Below are 20804 nucleotides of genomic sequence, written 5' to 3' on the forward strand. Positions count from 1 at the left end.
CGTGGTGGTGGACACCTGTAATCCCACCTATTCGAGAAGCTGAGGTAGAAGAATCACTTGAACCTGGGAGGCGAAGGTTGCAGTGAGCCGAGATCGTGCCATTGCGTTCCAGAACGGGTGACGAGAGCAAAACTCCAGCTCAAAAAACAAAATCCCATTACTTTAAGCCAATGTAGATACAGCCAGACGTTCTATAGCAATCTGAACCACATCATAAAACCAGAAAAGCACACCAGCTAATATTAGGTAATACATATAGTACTAAATGGAAAAGGTAGTATTTTCAATACATAAACATCAGTGCAACCTTACTGGATTCATAAAAACACATACTGGAGTTATAAACATAATTTTGAAAAGTACCAGAAACAGAAGATTCTCCTGAACTACAACATTTGAGCTAGCATTTATTTACTCAACATTAAAAGAGTATAATAGCTATAAAAAGTCAAGAGCTGGGCTGGGGGTGGTGGCTCACACCTGTAGTCTCAGCACTTTGGGAGGTCGAGGCAGGCAGATCACCTAAGGTCAGGAGTTCAAGACCAGCCTGACCAACATTAAACTCTTGTCTCTACTAAAAATGCAAACTTAGCTGGGCATGATGGCACGTAACTGTTATCCCAGCTACTCAGGAGGCTGAGGCAGAAGAATCGTTGGAACCCAGGAGGCGGAGGTTGTCGTGAGCCAAGATCGCACTATTGCACTCCAGCCTGGGTAATGAGAGTGAAACTCCATCTCAAAAAATAAATAAATAAATATATAAAATAAATGAAAGTCAATCACTGGCCAAATGCGGGTGGCTCACACCTGTAAGCCCTGAATTTTGGGAGGCCAGGGCAGGTGGATCATTCGAGGACAGGAGTCTGAGAGCAGCCTGGCCAATGTGGTGAAACCTCATCTCTACTACCTACACAGAAATTAACTAGACATGGTGGCAGGTGTCTGTAATAGCAGATTCTTGGGAGGTTGAGGCAGGTGGATCACCTCATGTTAAGATCTCAAGACCAGCCTGGCCAACAGAATGAAACCCCACCTCTACTATAAAAAAATTAGATGGGCATGGTTGTTTGTGCCTGTAATCCCAGCTACATGGGAGGCTGAGGCAGGAGAACAGCTTGAACCCAGGAGGTGGAGGTTGCAGTGAGCTGAGATCACACCACTGCACTCCAGGATGGGTAACAGAGCAAAACTCCATCTCAAAAAAAAAAAAAAATTAAGAAAGAAAACATTTGTTATGGGGAGACTAGAAATATGATCTTGCTGGCAATCCTTCCATTTTAGGAAATCTAAACAGTGTGAGTCCATTCTGTTTTGTCCCTCTCCACTCCAGAAACAAAACCAGTAAACAAATCCATTCTATTTCTTTCAAAACATATCTAACAATTAAGAGATGATATGCATGGCTCCACACTCTAAAAGGAAACCTTATGTCCTGGGTATCACAGAGAGTTGATGAAGCCTTGTTCAGTTGACTGGTGTAGACTTCAATAATAAACTGTTCAATGTACTATGCCAGATAAACATTCCATCTCAGAAGTAGAACAAATACTGTTATTTTAGTTCTGTGTACACATAAATGCAATATTTACACATATTTATAATGGGTTAATACAAACGAACAGAGTTAATTGTTCTAGAGAGTAATAGAATTTGGACAACATGAATTCTCCTGTCCTGGCACATAATTAGTAGTTAGAGGCATTTGATTTCACATGAAAGGTACCATTAAATAATCAATGGTAAGCATTAAATAATTATTGCACATGATCTTCTCATCTGAGTTAATACTGAAGACCTACCTCCTGAAGCTGGTGTATCAAGTTGTAAATCTTCACGTGTAGAATTAATAAGTTCATGTCTAAAAGGTGACAATAAACATTTAATATTCACCATGCAATATTCAGCAAAGTAATATCCACTAGTACATATTTAACATTTAATCATCAAGGGTGGTTTTGAAAAGAAAAGACAGGCTGGGGGCAGTTGCTCCGACGTGTAATCCCGACACTTTGAAAGGCAGGCAGATCATGGGTTAAATGTTTGAGACCAGCCTGGCCAACATGGTGAAACCCCATCTCTATTAAAAACACAAAATTTAGCCTGGAGTGGTGGCAGGTGCCTGTAATCGCAGCTACTCAGGAGGCTGAGGCAGGCGAATTGTGTGAACCCAGGAAGCAGAGGTTGCAGTGAGCCAAGATCATACCACTGCACTCCAGCTGGGTTGAGAGCAAGACTCTGTCTCAGGAAAAAAAATTAAGAAAAGGTTATCTGAAGGCTTGAGCACAACTAAATCTACAGAGTAACAAAACAAAATAACAATTGCAAATTGTCTCATTAGCTGCTTCATGGAGCATGTGTCCTCACAAGTAAAGTGGTAACTCGGCAACACACAGCTCTTTTGAAGCATACTACAAATATCTTTAATGGGATCCTTTAATATCACGTTGTATTCAAGGCTATCTCCCGCTAATCTTCTATAAATACAATCACATATCCCCTCATATGCTTTAAAAGTCTCAGGCCTAAAAACAAGACATGGATAGTGTTTTCTTCCATCTACCAAAGAAGGAAGGGAAGAGAGAAAAGAGAGAGAGAACCAGGTATGGTGGTTCACACCTGTAATCCCAGCAGTTTGGGAGGCCAAGGCAGGTGGATCACTTGGGTCCAGGAGTTTGAAACCAGACTGGACAACATAGTGAAACACTGTCTCTACTAAAAATACAAAAATTAGCTGAGTGTGGTAGCATGTGAAGGTAGTCCCAACTTCACAAGAGGCTGAGGTAAAAAGATCATGAGGGTCTGGGAGTTCGAGGCTGCAGTGAGCCATGATCACACCACTGCATTCCTGCCTGGGCAACACAGTGAGATCCTGTCTCAAAAAAACAAATGTTGGTGAAAATGTAGAAACTGGAACCCACATACATTACTGGTGGGAACATAAAATGGTTTAACTGCTTTGATTGGATGTTTCTTTTCTTGTCATTTGCATTTTATTTCCTTAAATCAAGACAGGGTCTTGCTATCTTGCCCACACTGGTCTCTCCTAACTCATAGGCTCATGTGATCCTCGCACCTCAGCAGCCTCTCATGTAGCTGGGATTACAGATGTGAGTCACCGTACCTGACTGGTGTAACCATTTTGGAAAACAGTTTCTCAAAAGCCTAAATGTACAGTATCATAGAATGCAACAAGTTCTCTCCTAGGCATAGATTCCAGAGAAATAAAAATATATGTCCACACAAAAACTTGTACATGAAAATCTTCATAGCAGTATTATTCATAATGATCAATATATGAAAACAACCGAAATGTTCATCAACTGATGAACAGATAAATAAAATATAGTGTGAGTCTACCGTAGAGTATATTATTCAGCTGTAGAAGGAAAAAAATACTGACACATGCCATGACATGAAGGAACTCTGTAAACATTGTGCTAGGAGCGAAAACAAAAGCCAGCCACAAAAGATCCCCACATATTGCATAATCCTATTTATATAAAAGGTCCAGATCATGCAACTCTAAAGTGACAGAAAACAGATCAGCGGCTGCCTATGGGAGCACAGGGGTATAGGGGGAGTAGGAACTAGTAGCAAAGAAATGTAGAGTTCTCTGGAGGGAAATGAAAGCTTCTAAAATTGATTGTCGTGACAGATGCACAGCTCCATGAATACTTTTGCATACTTTTATGAATCAGTTGTAAGGGATGTTAACTATATTTCAATAAAGCTGTTATTTAAAATAAATAGGGGACTGGGTACAGGTGGCTTATACCTGCATATAATCCCAGAACTTTGGGAGGCTGAGGCAGGAGGACCACTTAAGGTAAGGAGTTAAGACCATCCTGGGCGACACAGCATGATCCCATCCCTACAACAAAAAATAAAAAAATTAGCTTTGCGTAGTGGTGTACATCTGTAGTCGCAGCTACTTGGGAGGCTGAGGTGGGAGTATTACTTAAGTTTGAAACTATAGCAAGCCGTGATCACACCTCTGCACTGCAGCCTGAGTGATGGAACAAGAAAAAAGGAAAGAAAAGAAATGCAAGTTTATATGACTTTGTGAGAGTAACCAAGTTTGAGGAGAAATGGAAGAACAAAAGAGCACTGGATGTTGAGGGTGGCTGGCTGGTGAGGTGCAGCTGCTAACTAACTTCTGAAAAAATGTGTTAGTAAAATTACAGCTCTGGGGATCAGTCACGCAGTCAAATGATGAACGTTAAATCCATTACAAATGCTCATCTTTCTTTACATGCCTTCAAGTGAAAAATTCCTAAGGGCCTAAATAGCAAGTGGTCTGAAATGACAGCAGCTTTTTATTAAAGAAATATTATCAAAAACAAAAACTTAAATGGTTTTGTTTGATGGAACTTATAATACTTTGCTTTTACTTTCTCATTAATGTTTAATGAGACAGTAACTGAATATGCCATCCTTGCTTTCTTCCCCAAAAATGCTCAAACACTTTTCATTGTATTTTTCTTAGTATTAAGCCCCCAATGACAGGGTTCTTGTCAAACCCAATTTTGCACATCTGATGCTTATACTAAATAAATGTTTGTTCAATAAGTGAACCTAAATATTAAGTGTAAATAGAAAGAAGTCATGATGAGATGGAACGAAAGGCCCATCTTCATCAAATTAATCTCTTAATTTGTTTCTGCAGATTATCTTACCTTTTAATAAAAATTTAATTCAGTTGCCCACTTGACTGATGTTTCCCAGCCTTGGAACTCCATATCATGAGGGACTTCCGAAAGAAATGCATTCCGGTAGTCTTTCCATATACAAATCATGTGAACGTGCTTCAGAGTTTTGGTCTTAATAAAGATCTTCAAAGATCCTAAAAGATAAAGCTTTTTCTTAATACACTTAGGAAGTCAGAGAAAGAAAATTATTATAGAAGATAAAGAATACAACCTAAGCAGTACTTTTTTTGAGATGGAGTCTTCCTCTGTCACCCAGGCTGGAGTGCAGTGGCATGATCTCAGCTCACTGCAACCTCCACCTCCCAGGTTCTAGCAATTCTCCTGCCTCAGCCTCCCAAGTAGCTATTATTGGCACCTGCCATCATGCCTGGCTAATTTTTGTATTTTTTTAGTAGAGACCGGGTTTCACCATTTTGGGCAGGATGGTCTCAAACTCCCCATCTCAGGTGGTTCGCCCATCTCGGCCTCCCAAAGTGCTGGGATTACAGGCATGAGCCATTGCACCCAGCCTGTAAATACTATCTGGAAGCAGCCTTTTGCTACTCCCGGCTGGTGACCTTTCATAACCCTCCTCCATTGCTGCTGCACACTGGCACATTTCAGGCTACACTTTCACCTGCACTGCAACCACAAGATCAATATTCTTTACCTCTTCAACCTTGTAAGCATGCTATTTTAAAAGAAATAACTTTCGACAAAGAATTCATGAAATATGAAATAACAATAGTAAGCAGAGGCTAGTTTAGATTAAAAGAGGCATGATAACCAAACTTAGCACAAGAAGATTGTTTGGATCCAGATATACAGCAAACAATGAGCTGACACCAAAGATTCATTGTTAATTTTGTCAGATGTGAGGAGATAGTGGCTGTTTGGGGATGTGCACTGAACAGGTAAAATGACGTGAAGGCTGTGATTTGCTTTACATTATTCTTGCAAAGGGAGGAAAAGAAATAGAACAAAATGTAGGACAATCTTAATAATCACAGAAATTGAGGAATATGCATTTTAGTGTTCATCGTACTATTTTCTCTACTTCTGAATAGGTATAAAATGTGTAATTTAAAAATGTAGAAAGAAAAAAATGGCCAGGCACAATGGCTCATGCCTGTAATCCCAACTCTTTGAAAAGCCAAGGCAGGGGGATCACTTGGGTCAGGAGTTCAAGATCAGCCTGGCCAACATGGTGAAACCCTGCCTCTACCAAAAAAAAAAAAAAAAAAAAAAAAAAAAAGCTGGGTGTGGTGGCAGGCACCTGTAGTCCCAGCTACTCAGGAGGCTGAGGCAAGAGAATCAGTTTAACCAGGGAGGAAGAGGCTGCAGTGAGCTACTGCACTCCAGCCTGAACAAAAGAGTGAGAATCTGCCCTAATAAAAAGAAGTAAATATGAATTTACTAATCCATGCTCTGAAGCCACATCCAAACAGAACTCTAAAGAAAAACAAGCAATTTACATGGTGCTATTTATATACAGATCTCCCATGCACCACTGAATGTAACATTTAAATATTTTGCAACATGATGGCTGGGAGTGGCTCAAACTTGGGCATGGTGGCACACGGCTGTAGCCCTAGATACTACTTAGGAGACTGAGGAGGATAACTTGAGCCCAGGAGTTCTAGCCCAGCCCAGAAAACATAACACGACCCTGTTTCTTTGAAAAGAAAAGTCAGGGAGCTGTCAGCGAGCTCACTGATAAATGATTTTGGTGTTATCAATGACTACTATCAAAACACTACTACAAAATACAAAATGATATCTCTTGGAGACCTTTCTCCTTACTTCTGAACTCATTTACCAAACTGCCTCCCCCACCTCCACAACTCAACTGGAATGTCAACTTGAAATTAATTAATAAATTAATTTCTTTATTAGACTGGCTTTCCTGTAACATCTAAAGACTTGTCTTAAATTCTTACTTCATGTTATTAGCATCAAATTTGAAGGCCCATAAATAAATAACAGTAAAAGATGTTAAATCAAACTATTCTGTTAATTCAAGAAGAAAGTATATAAACCTAATTCTGACAAACGTTCTATAAAATAAAAACCATTTGTTGGGGTTGACAGTGAAAACTGAAAGTTTTAGAAAGAGGTGAGACCAACTGCAGAATGTGCTCATCACGCATCACCAAGGCTGTCCCAATCACACCCTCTACCTCATTATCCCCCTTATTCCATGTAATTCTTTCCCAGACCATAACCCCTTCTTCCATAGTAAATATCTCCTACTTACTACACATTTCCCCACCAGATTAAATGCTCCAGAATGCATGGGGCAGGGCACTGTCTTCCACACTGCCCAGTTTCCAACACCTGACTCACAGGTACCAAATGACTTCAGGATTATGAGGTTGGAAGTAGTGATTATTTCCTCAATACTTGCAGTGGTTCACGGCAATGAAAATCCCAAGATTTCCTTTTCCCTTTCAGAGGCATTTGAACCAGAGCAACTCCATCTAAAATAGGAGCTGGGTAAAATGAGGCTGAGACCTACTGAGTTGCATTCTCAGATAGTTAAGGCATTCTAAGTCACAGGCTGAGGAAGGAGGTCAGCACAAGATACAATTCATAAAGACATTGCTGATAAAATGGGTTGCAGTAAAGTGGCCAGCCAAAATTAAGATGGTGACAAGAGTGGCCTCTGGTCATCCTCACTGCTACTACACTCCCACCAACACCGTGACAGTTTACAAATGCCATGGCAATGTCTCAAAAGGGGAAGCATAAAAATAATCCATTCCTGGCCAGGCTCAGTGGCTCACACCTGTAATCCCAGCACTCTGGGAGGACAAGGTGAATGGATCACCTTAGGTCAGGAGTTTCAGAGCAGCCTGACCAACATGGTGGAACCCCTATCTCTACTACAAATTAGAAATAAAATTAGCTGGGTGTGGTGGTGCACACCTGTGATCCCAGCTACTTGGGAGGCTGAGGCAGGAGAATCACTTGAGAACCTGCCTGAGAAGTAAACAAGACAGGCGTGATCTGGGCTGTTAGAGCCACTGTGCCGAAGCAGGAGGAAAAAGCCAGCAGCGCTCTGTGAAAAATGAAAGGAGGATGAGTCAGTGAGCCTTGAGGCTGAGATGAGACAGTGCTCAGTGAAGGCCTCTCCAACATGATAACATTTCAACTGTGATGCTAATAGAAACGAGAAGCACAGAAAGCCCTCAACAGCAGTCCACAAACACCAGCCCTCAGCACAACGGTGCCAGGAGGCTGTGACCTGAGAAAAAGAAAGGCACACAAATGACCAGAGTGGCTGGCACAGAGCAAGCACTCCACAGACGGCATGTGGGAAAAGCAGAGGAATGGCAGAGGGCAGCTCACCGATACCCTTGCAGACCCAATCAGGGGCTGTGAGGTTTACTCCAAGGACAGTGGAAGGCACTACCTATGACAGTCCAGAGAATGACAGGCTCCACCTCCTACTTACAATGAGCCTGACCTGGCTGCTCTGTGGCATGGCTCTAACTGAGCACTGGAGAGCAGTGAAGGAGGATGGGGTAGAACCTGGGCTTTGTGTTCGGGCAGAGTCAGCAGGCCTTGCTAGGCTGGATACGGGAAGGAGACAATCATACCTCAGAGTAACTCCTGGGCATCTGGCTTGGGTAGCTGGTAGACCCTGAGAGGAGCTCATGGAGAGGGAAATGGTGACTTTGCCTGGGACACATGAAGCCTGAGGAGGGGTCAAGCAGATAGGTAAATATAGAGGTCTGGTATGAGGAGCACCTTCAGGGCCAGGTATGAGGGTCTCAAAGACACAATATAATATTTTTAAGAGGTGGGCAGGGTGGGATAATCTGTAAGGAAGACACAGTAACAAGAGAGAAAGAGGCTGGGCAAAGTGGCTCAGACCTGTAATCTGAGCACTTTGGGAGGCCAAGGAAGGCAGATCACAAGGTCAGGAGTTTGAGATCATCCTGGCCAACATGGTGAAACCCCATCTCTACTAAAAAAAAAAAAATAGAAAAATCAGCCAGGCATAGTGGCAAACATCTGTAATCCCAGCTAATCAGGAGGCTGAGGCAGGAGAATCGCTTGAACCAGGGAGGCAGAGGTTGCCGTGAAACGAGACTGTGCCACTGCACTCCAGCCTGGGTAACAAGAGAAAGATGAGTGAGAGAGAGAGAGAGCGCGAGAGAGAGCGCTAGCTCAGGATGAAGCTGCTGGCTGGCACTCTCTAGTGTAGAGAGGATGAGGGCAGGGGCCTTGAAAGACTGCAAATGAGACAGAGAGGAGCCAAGGAAGAGTCCACAAGATTTGAACGTTTTTATAAAAGGGGGGGGCAGAGAGAAATAACCTAGAATTCTGCTGAGAAGCAGAATAAAAATGGGGCAGAGAGTAACTTTGGGTGGCAAAAGATGTTGAATGAAAAATTAAAACTAAGTATTCTGAAGTGTTGATGAAGTATTTATAGAACAAGATAGAAAAGACAGGTTGGCTGAGGTTGTACCTTCAAATGACCAGTGGTGGCTACTGCCAAAGCTCTCTCCATTACTACAGAGTGGCACCCAGGCACAGGTAAAGCCCAAAGAGGCTTCCCAACGGTGTCAATCCTCCTGCAGAAAACCTTTGACTGTACAGAAAAATTTATTCAGTAAAAAGCACATGGGGTTCCATTACCCAACTCTTTCTTCTTATGTAGGATTAAAATTTCCATAATCCATGCATATTAAAAACTGTAGGATGGCTAAGCATGGTGGCTCACATCTGTAATCCCAGCAATTTGGGACACTGAGGCAGCTGAACCACCTGAGGTCAGGAGTTTGAGAGCAGCCTGACCAAGGCAAAGCCCTGTCTCTACTGAAAATATAAAATTAGCCGAGTGTGGTGGTCATGCCTACAATCCCAGCTGTCAGGAGGCTGAGGCAGGAGAATCATTGAAACTGGGAGGCAGAGGTTGCAGTGAACTGAGATCCCCCCATTGCACTCCAGCCTGGGTGACAGAATGAGACTCCATCTAAATTAAAAGAAAAAAAAGTAAGAGAGTCCAGGTGTAGTGGCTCATGCCTGTAATCCCAACATGTTGGGAGGAAAAAGAATCTACTCAGGTCTGGAGTTTAAGGCTAGTCTGGCCAAAATGATGAAACCCCATCTCTACTAAAAATACAAATATTAGCCAGGCATGGTGGCAGGTGCCTACAATCCCAGCTATTTGAAAGGCTGAGGCAAGACAAACGCTTGAACCTGGGAGGTGAAGGTTGCAGTGAGCCAAGCCAGTGCCACTCTGCACTCTAGCCTGAGCAACAACACTGAAACTCCATCACCAAAAAAAAAAAAAAAAACAGTAAGAGAAAGCTTGAGCTGAGTCCTACTCATTGTATTTACTTTCCTAAGATAAAACATCATGAAAAACATTATCACCAGGTGTGGTGGCTCACATCTGTAATGCCAGCACTTTGGGAGGTCAAAACGTGAAAATCACAGAATGAGGAGTTAAAGACAAGCCTGGCCAACATGGTGAAATCCATCTCTACTAAAAAAATACAAAAATTAGCCATACATGGTGGTATGTGCCTGTAATCTCAGCTACCTGGGAGAGTGAGGCAAGAAAATTACTTGAATCTGGGAGGTGGAGGTTGCAGAGAGCCACTGTACTCCAGCCTGGGTGACAGAGCAAGACTCCATGTAAAGAAAATGAAACAAAACAAAACAAAACAAAAGACATTACTCAGTAATATACTTTAAAGGAGGATAAAAAGGCTTACCAATTTTTTTTGCAGAAAAGCTGATCTACTGTCTTGCTTAATTTGGTGATTCTGGTACACCATTCTTCCTTTGCTGTCAAAAATCACAAAAATACAAGTTTTCTCAATGTAATGGGTTTACTAACTTGGATTGTTAAATATTGTTATTATTATTATTTTTTAAGACGGGATTTCACCATGTTGGTCAGGCTGGTCTTGACCTCCTGACCTCAGGAGATCCGCCCACCTTGGCCTTCAAAGTGCTTGATTACAGGCGTGAGCCACCATGCCCAGTCTAAATATTATTATTATAAAATAGGTAGTATTTTTTCGTTCCTGTGACTAAAATTATTTCTAAGATTCCAGAATGTACTTAACACTGAAACAATGCTAACACTGAACAAAAAAAGGAAGAACCAGACATTCATTAAAGCTGGAAAAAAGCACAACTCGGTGTGCTCAAGAACAGCTACCAGGCCAGGCACAGTGGCTCACGCCTGTAATCCCGGCACTTTAAGAGGCCAAAGCTGGCAGATCACCTGAGGTCAGGAGTTCAAGACCAGCCTGGCCAACATGGTGAAACCCTATCTCTACTACAAATACAAAAATTAGGCAGTCATGGTGGCAGGTGCCTGTAATCCCAGCTACTTGAAACATGAAGTAGGAAGATTTGCTTGAACCCAGAAGGTGGGAGGATACAGCAAGCTGAGATCATGCCACTGCAGTCCAGCATGGGCAACCCAGCAAAACTCCATCTCAATAAACAAACAAACAAAGAAAGAGCTAGCAAGTAACATTTGCTATGGGGAGACTAGGGACATGATCTTGCTGGCAATCTAAAATTTAGATTTTAGTAAATCTAAACAGTTTAATTCCATTCTGTTTTGTCCCTACACCACGCCAGAGCCAAAACTAGTGAGAAAATCAATTCTATTTCTTTGAAAATGCATCTAACAATTAAGACATGATATGTATGGCTCCATACTCTAAAAGGAAACCTTCTTATGTTCTGGGTGTCACGAGCATTTGATGAATGCTTGTTCAGTTGACTGGCATAGACTTGAACAATAAACTGTTTGATGCCCTAAGCCAAATAAATCTCGCATCTGAGAAGTAGGACAAAGATTGTTGTTTTACTTCTGTCTACCCATTAATCCAGTATCTACATGTATTTATAATGGGTTAATACAAAGAAAATGAGTTGACTGTTTTAGAGAGTATTAGAATTTGACAACATGAATTCTCTTATCCTGGAAAATAATTAATAGTTAGAGACATCTTATTTCATGTGGAAGGTACCATTAAAGAAATCAATGTTAATCATTCAATAATTATTGCACATAATATTCTCATCTGACTTAAGACTGAAGAAGTACCTCCTGAAGCTGGTTTATCAAGCTGTACATCTTCAGTTATTGAATTCATAGTTCAAGTCTAAAAGGTGAGAAAATTTAATATTCACTAGGCAATATTTAGCAAAGTAATATTCATTAGCACATATTTAATATTTAATCACCAAGGGTGGTTTTGAAAAGAAAAGACAGGCTGGGCACAGGAACTCCTGCCTGTAATCCCAACACTTTGGAAAGCTGAGGCAGACAGATCACAAGGTCAAAAGTTTGAGACCAACCAGGCCAACATGGTAAAACCCCATCTCTACTAAAAATACAAAACTTAGCTGGGCATGGTGGCAGGCACCTGGAATCACAGCTACTCAGGAGGCTGAGCTGGAGAATTGCTTGCACCCAAGAAGGGGAGGTTGCAGTGAGCTGAGATCACATCACTGCACTCCAGCCTGGGTGACAGAGTAAGACTCCCTCTCAGAAAAAAATTAAGACAATCTGAATGCTTGAGCACAACTAAATCTTCAGTTGAGTTTTCTACAGAGTAACAACAAAAAAAAAAATCATTGCAAATTGCTTCATAAGTTGCTTCATGGAGCATGTGTCCTCACAAGTAAAGTGGTAACTTGGCAACACACAGCTCTTTGAAGCATACTACAAAAATCGCAAATGGGATCCTTTAATATTGCATTGCATTCAAGGCTATTTTCCTCTACATACCTATAAAAACAATCACATATTCCCACATATGCTTTAAAAATCTCAGGCCTAAAAGCAAGACATGGATACCATTTTTTTCAGCAAAAGTAACACAACATTGTAAAAGAAAATGTAAGTTGCAGCCAGTCAGGTGTGGGCGGTGTTCATGTTTCAAAAGCTAACATTGCCATCACTGACTTAAAGCTGGACCCAGATAAATTGAAAAGGGGAAGATAAAAAAATACATAAAATAGGCTGGGCACAGTGGCTCATGCCTGTAATCCCAGCACTTTGGAAGGCCAAGGAAGGTGCATCACAAGGTCAGGATTTGTGATACACCTTCAAATGGCCCATATGAAGACTGAGGCAGGAGAACTGCTTGAACCCAGGAGGCAGAGGTTGAAATGAGCCGAGATCATGCCACTACACTCCAGCCGAGGCGACAAGAGTGAAAACTCTCACAAAGGAAAAAACATTCCTTTGGGAAGTCCTTCTACATAAAGATCTTCAACATGAGACTGGAGAAAAGGGTATAGGATCATCAACAGACCATTGGCTTTTATTGTTTGAGCTGTAAGGACAAAAAGAAAAAGGGAGATCATTTAAACACAACCTGTATTGCTCTTTAACTTTTCATTTTTCAGATGGAGTCTCGATCTGTCACCAGGCTGCAGTGAAGTGGCGCAATCTGAGCTCTCTGCAACCTCCATGTCCCGGGTTCAAGTGATTCTCCTGCCTAAGCCTCCTGAGTAGCTGGGACTACATGTGCCCGCCACCATGCTCAGCTAATTTTTATACTTTTAGTAGTGACAAAATTTCATCATGATGGCCAGGATGGTCTCGATCTCCTGACCTCGTGATCCACCCGCCTTGTCCTCCCAAAGTACTGGGATTACAGGCAACCACGGAACCGGGCATTGCTCTTTAACTTTTATAATTTGATCTTTACTTTTGTTACTGTAATTCAGTCCAAAGAAAAATGGTGTGAGGAAAATAAAAATAACATCAAAAATGCTAATATTCTGTTCATCAAAGTTTGCAGTGAAATATCCCATTACAGCCAGGCAGGGTGACTTACCACTGTAATCCTAGCACTTGGGAGGCCAAGGCAGGTGAATCACCTGAGGTCAGGAATTGGAGACCAGGCTGGCCAACATGGCAAAACCGCATCTCTATGAAAAATACATAAATTAGCCAGTTATGGTGGTGAGTGCTTGTCATCTTAGCTACTTGGGAAGCTGAGATAAAAGAATCACCTAAACCCAGGAGGCAGAGGTTGCAGTGAGCTAAGATCACCATTGCACTCTAGCAGGGGTGACAAGAGCAGAACTCCAGCTCAAAAAGAAAAGAAAAGATCGGTAGATCCCATTACTTTAAGGCAATGTAGATACAGCCAAACTGTCTAAAGAAATCTGAACCACATTATAAAGTGAGAAAAACATACGAGCTAATATTATTTAATACATATAGTACTAAATGGAAGAGGTAATATTTTCAAAACATAAACATTAGTGTAACCTTATTGGACTTATAAAAATAATTTTCTTAATAACAGAAACAAAAGATTCCCTGAACTGCAACTTTTAAGCTAGCATTTATTTACTCAAGACTCAACTAACATAACAGCTATAAAAAGTCAAGAGCTGGGCTGGGCATGGTGGCTCATGCCTGTAATCCCCACATTTTGGGAAGCTGAGGCAGGCAAATCACCTGAGGTAGACCGTTCCAGACTAGCCTGACCAACATGAAAAAAACCCCATCTTTAATAAAATATAAAATTAACTGTGGCATATGCCTGTAATCCCAGCTACTCTGGAGGCTGAGGTAGAAGAATAGCTTGAATCCGGGAAGCAGAGGTTGCAGTGAGTCGAGATTGAGCTATTGCCCTACAGCCTGGGCAACAAGAGCAAAACTCCATGTCAAATAAGAAAAAAGTCAAGTGTTAGCCAGGTGGGAGTGGCTCACACCTGTAACCCCAGCACTGTGGGAGGCCAAGGTGGGTGGATCAACTGAGGTCAGGAGTTTGAGACTAGCCTGGCCAACATGGTAAAACCCCAACTCTACCAAAAATACAAAAATTAGCTGGGCATGGTGGCACTCACCTGTAGTCCTAGCTACTAGGGAGGCTGAGGCAAGAGGATAAATTCAATGTGAGAAGTGGAGGTTTCTGTGAGCTGAGGTCACACCACTGCACTCCAGCCTGAGTGAAAGAACAAGACTCTGTTTCAAAGAAAAAAAAAAGAAAAGTCAAGAGCATGAAGAATATTCAAATCAAACATAACCAACAGTCTCCCATCAAAACAGCTCCATTTATTTGCTATCAGTATGTGTTAAGGTCTATCTGCTAAACACTGATATTTGTACTCATGTTTCAAGTGCACATTAGTGCTTAGATTTAATATCCTTTGCTGTACACTAACCTTGAAAATCATACTTTCATATTACAAAAAAAGTATCTTCCCCTAAGGCAATTACCATTAATAATGCTTTAAAATTATAAAGTGTGAAGATAGTTTTTATAATTTCACAACAGCTGAACATTGTCTTTAAACAAAATAATCTAATAAACCACCATCACAACAAAAGCCCCACAACATAACCAATTTCACCTTATAAAAGCACTGATATTTATAAAAATTATCAGTCAATGTATAAAACAGTGAATTCATAAAACTTTAACAGCAAATGATTTTTACTCAGAATAGTACTAAATTAACAATATCATAAAATCATAGGCCAGGTGTAGTGGCTCACACCTGAAATTCCAGCACTTTGGGAGGCCAAGCCGGGTGGATCACTTGAGGTCAGGAGTTCAAGACCAGTCTGGCCAACATGGTGAAACCCTGTCTCTACTAAAAATACACAGGTTAGCTGAGCATGGTGGTGCACGCCTATGATCCCCGCTACTTGGGAGGATGAGGCAGAAGAATTGCTTGAAACCGTGAGGCAGAGGTTGCAGTGAGCCAAGATCTCATGCCACTGCACTTCAGTCTGTGCAACAGAGCAAGATTCTGCCTCAAAAAATAAATAAATAAGTAAATTAAATCATAAGCAAGATGCATTTATTATGTATTTATATACCCGGTATTATGTGAAGCAGTGTAGCATGCTATCAAATCTTCGAGATAGATCTTCAGTTCTCATGACCACTAAAGAGCATACTAAGGCTCAGACAGAATAAGAGACTTGGCCAAGCTGACCTCATGATCTGCCCGCCTAGGCCTCCCAAAGTGCTGGGATTACAGGCATGAGCCACCATGCCCAACCAAATACCGAATTTAACAAAGCAGATAAAGAGAAATAATTAGTTTTAAAAAATTAATTAAATCCCTAAGATCCAGGGCTTTGCAATAAATATGTAAATAAATCGCCAATATTCATGCTGAAAGTTTAAAAGAAATGCTAACTGATAATTTAAGAAATACAACTTTTCCTTAGCTTTACAGTAATCTAGAAAGAAAGTTTCTAATATTTAGACAGACACTACAAGATGAACAGTGACTTCATTGTATAAACACTCATGAACAAAGTATTTCAGGACTTGTCCAGTTTAGACTTACCATATTTTCTTTCAGATAGTTCTTCAATGTGTTTACATAGATCAGTGATACGATCATTGCATTTCTCTGAAAATTGAGCAAAGATTGATTGTCAATAATATGTCCCTATGTCAGAGCAACATTAACGTATAATGACTTATTTCCTATATTTTACATCTCAACAGTCCATATCATTTTACTGCTTTTGAAAAAATTTTTCCCTTTTTTGGTGGTTCTTATAATTAGTTTAATTGGGGACTGTAAAAAAAGTTTTAAAGTTTAGTACATCTTTTTATCCTTTTAATTTCTGAAAAGGAGGAGGGCAGAAAAGATCCATCAAATTAAATAACAAGGAGGCCACAACGACAATGTCTCCAGGGGTCTTTTAGCAAACTTCCTAAAACATGTCTCACTTCTGTGGAAATAAGACTTTACAGCAGCCAGTGAGGCCATGTAGGCCTGTAATCCTAGCACTTAGGGAGCAGAGGTAAGTGGATCGCTTTGAGCTGAGGGCAACATAGCAGAAACTTCCGTCCCCTCCCCCACCTTCCACTGCCCCCTCCATGTGCCCATCTCATCCAAAAATACAAAACTTAACCAGACATGGTGGCAGGCACCTGTAGTCCCGGGTACTCAGGAGGTTGAGGTAGAAGAATCACTTGAACCCAGGAGACAAATGTTGCAGGGAACGAAGACTGCAGCCAGCCTGTGCAAAAGAGCAAGACTTCATGTCAAAAAAGAAAACCCCAAAGCAAAAATCCCAACCCTTTTCCTCCCAATCACTGAAACACCAGGAAGGTGTAATAGTTTTGCGGCATACCTGTAATAGGCTGATAGTGACCCCCCAAGATGCTCATAACCTAATCCCAGGAACCGGTGAACATGACCTCATATGGTAAAAGGGGCTTTGCAGATATAATAAAGTTAAGGACTTTAGGCCAGGAAGATTATTCTGGCTTGTCACAGTGGGGTTGATGTACTCACCCAGATCCTTACCAGAGCAGAGCAGGTGATGGAGAGCGATGGGAAGTGTAGTGATGGAAGCAGGAACCTCGAGTCATTCAAGAAGGGCAGCACAAGCTGAGGATTCCAGGAAGCCTCCAGGGCCAGAAACTCATTCTCCTTCAGAGCCTGGGAAGGTATCTGCCCTGCTTCCACCTTGAGTCAGTGGGACTGACTTTAGAATTCTGGCCTTCAGAACATAAGCGAATACATCTGTGTTGCTTTTTTTTTTTTTTTTTTCCAGACAGAGTTCCCCTCTTTTTACTTAGGCTGGAGTGTGATGGCACAATCTCGGCTCACTGCAACCTCCGCCTTCCAGGTTGAAGCAATTCTCCTGCCTCAGCCTCCTGAGTAGCTGGAATTACAGGTATGCACTACCACACCCAGCTATTTTTATATTTTTATTAAAATATAAAAATAGTTTCTCCATGTTGGTCAGGCTGGTCTCGAACTCCCAACCTCAGGCTATCCGCCCGCATCAGCCTCCCAGAGTGGATTACAGGCGTGAGCTACCATGCCCAGCTATGTCTATGTTGTTTTAAGCCCTAAATGTGTGGTAATTTGTTGCAGCAGAAACAGGAAACTAGTATCGTAGTGAAGCCTCAAAACCCACCTGAAGGGGCTGGGTGCAGTGGTTCATGCCTGTAATCCCAGCATTTTGGGAGGTCAAAGTGGGAAGATCACTTGAGGTCAGAAGTTTGAGACCAGCCTGGTCAACATGGTGAAACCCTTTCTCTGCAAAAAAAACTAGCTGGTGTGGTGGCATGGCACATGCCTGTAATCTCAGCTACTTGGAAGGCTAAGACATGGGAACAGTTTGAACCTGAAGAGGGGGAGGCGGAGGTTGTAGTGAGCCAAGATTGTGCCACTGCACTCCAGCCTGGGTGAGAGAGCCAGACTCCATCTCAAAACACACCTGGCTAATTTTTGTGTTTTTAGTAGAGACAGGTTTTGCCATGTTGCCCAGGCTCTACTCAAACTCCTGGCCTCAAGCGGTCCACCTGTCTCAGCTTCCCAAAGTGCTGGGATTACAGGTGTGAGCTATGGCACTCAGCACTCACCAAGGCCTTTGACAACATGCTTTTCCATGTGATCAGTCCTTGTCTGGTCTGGCTCTGCCACACTCTCCACTACACCAAGTTGGAATCCTTAGCTACTTTTCAGAAGAGGAGGGTGTGTACTTTAATCACAGCTCCGTATGGTTCAGATCTGCATTTAACTCGTGGAACCTGGCTGCTTCCCAGGCCCTGGAGAAAAAAAGGGTCTCTGTGGGTATGATACAGGATGAGCCAAGATCATGCCACTGCACTCCAGCCTGGGCTACAACAGCGAGACTCCATCTCAAGAAAACAAAAAACAAAACAAAACAAAACAAAACAGACTCCATCTAAAAGAAAAACAAAGACAAAACAAAAACAAATGTGGCATGGCAAAGAAAATAATTACTGTTAAAAACAGTTTCATAGAAAATAAAAGACAATACAATAAGCTGTCTTTTTAGATTAGTACAATTGTTATTCTTATTTTACAGCTAAAAAAATGAGCTCAGGGCAAGTGTGGTGGCTCACACCTGTAATCACAGCATTTTGAGAGGCTAAGGCAGGTGGATCATGAGGTCAAGAGATCAAGACGATCTCTGCCAAAATGGTGAAACCGCATCGCTACTAAAAATACAAAAATTAGCTGGATGTGGTGGCACGTGCCTTGTAGTCCAAGCTACTCAGGAGGCTGAGGCAGGAGAATCACTTGAACCCGAGAGGTGGAGGTTGCAGTGATCCAAGATGACACCACTGCAAAAGAGCAAGACCCCCTCTCTAAAAAATAAAAAATAAATAAGTAAAAGAGTAACAGGCTCAGAGAATGTTATTTGATTGGACCATCTTGCATCTCTGGACAGAGAAGCTGAGATCAGACTTCATGTGTAACTCCCCTAGCCTACCAGGGTGCCTCTCATAAAAGGAAGACATATAAATTTGGTCTAATATACAAAGATGCTGGAACAGTCAATTCTACATACAGTACTTCCATGTTCATCAAGGGAAACCTTAAGGGAAGGTGAAAATGCTTCTTGAAGGGACTGGACACCAGTGCCCTTACTTGTTGCCTTTCGGCTCTTCCTCCAAGGGTAACGGTGACCTGAAATTACTGACTGTTCCAATCAACGGGAGGAAATGGTACCAAGGTGACCAACATCAGGCAAATTCACCTGAGGACTATCTGTGTGCCTTGACAGACAAAAACTGCTTTTGTAAAGGATACTGTATTTCAGAAAAACATAATCACATTAACAACTAATAACACTGTAAAATGCTGTTGTGTTGAATGCTACTTTAGAAAAATATGCTCAAATGTACAGAAAAATTGTGATAGAAAACTACTTATCAAGTATCTAGCTAGCTATCTAGAGACATGGTCTCATTCTTTTGCTCAGGATGGAGAGCTGTGGGATGACCCTAGTCACTGCAGACCTGCTCCTGGCCTCAGGTGATCCTCCTGCCTCAGCATCCTAAGTGGCAGGAGACACAAGTGGACACAGTTACACCTGCCTTTTTCATTTGTTTTGTAGAGTCAGGGTTTCACTACATTGCCCAGGCTGGTCTCAAACTCTGGAGTCTCGCTCTCTCAACCAGGCTAGGGTTCAGTGATGTGATCTTGACTAACTGCAACCCCTGCCTCCTGGGTTTAAGCAGTTCTCCTGTCTCAGCCTCCCGAGTAGCTGGGACTACAGGCATGTGCCACCACATGTGGCTAATTTTTGTAGAAACTGGGTTTCATCACGTTGGCTACACTGATCACGAACTCCTGACCTCAGGTGATCCACCTGCCTTGGCCTCCCAAAGTGCTGGAATTACAGGTGTGAGCCAGCAAGCCAAGCCACGGACTTTGTTATTAAATAGCCTAAACCAAGTGAGGCGCCGTGGCTCACACCTTTAATCCCAACAACTCTGAAGGCCAAGGTGAGAAGATGGCTTGTACTCAGGAGTTCGAGACCGGCCTGGGCAAAATGGGAGCATCTCCCCCTCCCATCTCTACAAAAAAATACAAAATATTAGGTCAGGCATGCACTGTGCCTGGCTAATTTTTGTATCTTTTGTAGAGACGGGGTTTTCTCATGTTGCTCAGGCCGGTCTCTCACTCCTGATTCCAAGCCATCCTCCCGCCTCAGCCTCCCAAAATGCTGGGATTACAGGGCCCAGGCAGCCTCAATTTTTCTTCAAGCAGTCCCCCAATGTCGCACGCTTGGATAGTTTTTTAATTTTTTTAGACCGGGTTTACCTCAGTCTCGCAGGCTGGAGTGCCGTGGTAGGATCATAGCTCATTGCAGCCTTGAACCTTGGGGTTCAAGTAGCTGGGAGGCTGAGGTGGGATACCGAAATGGGGTCACACCACTTTGCTAGGCTGCTCTTGAACTCCTGGCCTGAAGAAAACTTCCCACCTCCCCAGTGTCCGGACACACTTTTTCTATTTTTTAACCCACATAAATACTGTGCTGGGTCGGAATTTGTTACCTACCCTTCTCCAGCCAGCAGCGCACAGGACGCGGCGGAACATGGAGGTTACCGGACTCTGCTCTGGGGAGAAGACAACACAGCTCCTAGGCAACACACCTCCGCGTGAAGTCGCCTAAGGCTCGCCTCTGTGACGTCGCCGGAGGCCCGTCTCCGTGCGCCGTAATGTCACCGGAGGCGCCCGCCGAAGCGTCACCGGAGGCGCCCGCCTGACGTCACTGGAGGCGCGCCGCCATGATGTTTTCAGAGGCCGGCCCCTCACGCGGAGCCAATCGGAAGTAGAGGCGGTGCCGCTGGGTCTTCCAGGAGCGCG

At 42.5% G+C, this 20804-nt stretch overlaps 1 protein-coding gene and 1 long non-coding RNA gene across 3 annotated transcripts in view; both read right to left on the reverse strand.

Moving 5' to 3' along the window:
• Positions 1-20804, reverse strand: part of LOC144576556 (uncharacterized) — a 537019-nt gene that overhangs the window by 38018 nt on the left and 478197 nt on the right. The window lies entirely within an intron of this gene.
• LOC118144100 (uncharacterized) lies at positions 725-20608 on the reverse strand. Its single transcript, XR_013527150.1, has 11 exons — positions 20496-20608; positions 16977-17172; positions 16598-16686; positions 16002-16067; positions 14544-14661; positions 13520-13613; positions 11776-11833; positions 10421-10493; positions 4677-4843; positions 3776-3871; positions 725-1858 (listed from the first exon to the last, which is right to left on the reverse strand). It is a non-coding gene; the product is annotated as an uncharacterized LOC118144100 (long non-coding RNA).

The sequence above is a fragment of the Callithrix jacchus genome, chromosome 15, assembly GCF_049354715.1.
Source record: "Callithrix jacchus isolate 240 chromosome 15, calJac240_pri, whole genome shotgun sequence".
In the NCBI taxonomy this organism is placed as follows: Eukaryota; Metazoa; Chordata; class Mammalia; order Primates; family Cebidae; genus Callithrix; species Callithrix jacchus.